A 3,300-nucleotide genomic window follows, 5' to 3' on the forward strand; every position below is an offset into this window, starting at 1 on the left:
TAGTCCCCGGTCAGGGCGCCTATGGGAGGCAATCAATAAATGTTTCTCTCTTACATCAATATCTCTCTTTCTCTTTCTCTCTCTCTCTCTTTCCTGCTCTAACTCTCGCTCTCCCCACCCTTTCCTCTCTCTCTAAAAAAATCAATAAACATGTCCTAAGGTGATGGTTAAAAAAAAATTAAGCAAAACCGCCATTAAGTGAGATCTTAATGAGATTTTCGTTAGGAGGTAAATTAAACGGGGCACCTGTGGCAGAGCGCTGTTATCTCCCAATGTCTAGTCTGTCTTTCTCCCTTGTAGTCACACAACTCCGGTTTCCTCTGAACCCACAGCTGTCCAGCTACCGAATGTATTTCTCAGGCTCCCTGCAGCTAAAGTGATACGAGAAGTGACTTCGGAAACTTCTGGATTCAATGTTAAAGAGGGCGCTGGCTGTTGCCCACGTCCCCCATCCTGAGGGCTGGCACTGGATGAGGCTGACTGCTGTGGCAGTGGCAGGGGTGGAAGCAGCCAGAGTGCCCGTCAGTAGACGAGTGGATAAAAGAGCTGTGATAGCCCGGCCAGCAGGCTCAGTGGTTGAGCATCGACCTGTGAACCAGGTCACAGTTTGATTCCCGGACATGGCACATGCCGGGGTTGCGGGCTCAATTCCCAGTGTGGGGCATACAGGAGAATACTACTGGGCCATCAAAAGAAGGAAAACTTACTCTTTGCGACAACATGGATAGACCTGGAGAGTATTGCTGCAGGTTCAACCCCCGGTCAGGGCGCCTATGGGAGGCAATCAATAAATGTTTCTCTCTTACATCAATATCTCTCTTTCTCTTTCTCTCTCTCTCTCTTTCCTGCTCTAACTCTCGCTCTCCCCACCCTTTCCTCTCTCTCTAAAAAAATCAATAAACACATATTCTTAGCACAGATACCGAGAATAGACTGACAGCTGTCGGAGGGGAGGGGAGTTGGGGGGCTGGGTGAGAAACAACCACCTCCTGGACACAGACAACAGGGTGGTGCTCACCAGAAGGAAAGGGGGTGGGGGAGGTGGAGAGGGCAAAGGGGGTTAATGGTGACAGGAGACTTGACTTTGGGTGGTGAACACACAATACAATATCCACGTGATGTCTTATAGAACTGTACGCCTGAAACCTACATAATTTCATTAACCTATATAATGTCACCCCAACAAATTCAATTAAAAAAAATTTTTAAATCTTTGAATCAACTTCAAGGCAGCTATCAAAAACAAATAAATAATGCCAGCTGCCAGGCGCCACCACGCCCTGCTCATGCGTGAACTTTCCAGACTCTTGCCCACAACCAACCAGGACTGGGAAATGCCTCTCGGGGAGCTGCTGCTTCCCCCTGCTGCCCCCTCCCCTTATTGGTGGCCAAGGTAAACTCTTTCAAAACAACTTACATCTTTTGCCCCAAACCCATGAGATGAAAGAGCCCGTCGGCTGGAAATCAGCAGACATGTCCGCCTTCTCCCTCCAGCCCGGACGCTGGTGGTCGAGCTTGCACGTCCCAGGACCTGGTCCTTCTCTGCCAGCACATGGCTCAATGAGCCCGTTCTGTCAGGACCACTCCCAGCCTCGAAGGTTTGACATAAGGATGGACTAAATGGCCTGGGGACACTGAGCCGTGCTGCCCAATGACATGGTGTGGGCCACAAACACAGCCACACAGGCAGTTTCACCTGTTCTAGCAGCCACGTTTTAAAAAGTAATAAAAACTAAAACAAAATAAATGTTTTGTTCAATGGATAGAGCATGGGTCGGTCTGTGGACTGAGGGTCCCTGGTTCGAATCCCACAAGGAGCAGCATCAATCCCTGGCCCTGGTCAGAGCCTGTGCAGGAAGCAACCAACTGATGTGTCTCTCTCATCCACTGTCTCTCCCGCTCCCTCCCACTCTCTCTAAAAATCAGTGGGAAAATATCCTTCAGTGAAGATCAACAAAATAAAAAACTTAAACTGGGGAAAGTAATTTCACTGATATATTTTCATTTAACCCAAAACATCCTGAAAGAAAGGGAGTCACAAAGGCCAGGAAAAAGCTCTCGTAAGACAACGAATTCAGTTTTAATTAAGACACACAGTTTCCTTACAATAAACAAATGAAAAATGCGTTACTCACGGTTTCTGTAGGGGAAGACGGCCTCTGCAGATTCTCCCCCTGCACCCAAACGCTCTCTGTCACAAATGCTATGTGTTCGGCTTCAAGTATGAGAGGAGAAACAAGATAGAGGGCCCATTTGTTCAAGTCATCAATGGACTGGATAGAGAGAAAGAAAACACAAAAAAAGGGATTTAATGTCTCTTCAAACCACAACTGCCACTTAACTCAACATCTGGGACATCTCCCCCCGACGCTGGCTAATTCCAGATGGGATATAAGTAAGATCATCTGGTGCCCTCCTACAGACCACCTTCACCTGCGTTTCTTGTTGAACTAGGGCTAGATAAACAGCTGCAAACTCCCCTCTAGGACTCAGGACAGCTTTAACATCTCCAGAAATTTGTTAGCAACTAATTGATTCTCAATCTAGGCTTACTGCTACTATTCTTTACTGTTCAGAGAAAACGAGGCATGCAGCCCGCCGGCTGCGAGTTTGACATGCTTGGTTTAGAGCAGCGGTCACCAACCAGTGGTCCGTGAGGTCTGAAAGGTTGGCGACCGCTGGTTTAGAGCGTGTAGGAGCTCTCCAAATGACAACTTGGAGGAACGTGTGTTTTTTTTGTTGTTGTTGTTGTTAATCCTCACCTGAGGATATTTTTTCGTTGATTTTTAGAGTGGAAGAGAGAGGGAAAGACAGAGAAACATCCATGTGAGAGAAGCACATTGACTGGTTCCTCCTGCACGCACCCTGACCAGGGTCTGGGCTGGGGAGGAGCCTGCAACGGAGGTACATGCCCTTGACTGGATTCGAACCTGGGACCCGTTGGTCCACAGGCCGACGCTCTATCCACTGAGCCAAACCAGCTAGGGCTTGGAGGGACTTTTAAAGATGAGGTTCAGAGCCTGGCCAGTGTGGCTCAGTGGATGAGCACTGACCCATGAACTAATAGGTCATGGTTCAATTCCCAGTCAGGGCACATGCCTGAGTTGCAGCTCGATCCCCAGTGGTGGGTGTGCAGAAGGCAGCTGATCGATGGTTCTCTCTCATCATTGATGTTTCTACCTCTCTCTCCCTCTCCCTTCCTCTCTCTGAAATCAATAAAAACATATTTTTTAAAAATGAGGCTCAGAAGTGCATCCCATTAGACAGAAGGCGTCACTAACAGAAGCCTCGCCCAGAGGA

The 3,300-nt window shown here is 48.2% G+C and overlaps 1 protein-coding gene across 2 annotated transcripts in view; it reads right to left on the reverse strand.

The window, feature by feature from the left end:
* The window catches only part of HLCS (holocarboxylase synthetase), a 152,110-nt gene extending 149,839 nt beyond the window's left edge, over positions 1 to 2,271 (reverse strand). For both annotated transcript variants that reach the window (XM_006774127.2, XM_015570714.1), the window contains exon 1: positions 2,136 to 2,271. The gene's annotated coding sequence lies outside the window, so the exon portion shown is untranslated. The remainder of the gene's footprint in view (positions 1 to 2,135) is intronic.
* Positions 2,272 to 3,300: the final 1,029 nt, after the last annotated feature.

Source organism: Myotis davidii, unplaced genomic scaffold (assembly GCF_000327345.1).
Source record: "Myotis davidii unplaced genomic scaffold, ASM32734v1 scaffold227, whole genome shotgun sequence".
NCBI classification, from domain to species: Eukaryota; Metazoa; Chordata; class Mammalia; order Chiroptera; family Vespertilionidae; genus Myotis; species Myotis davidii.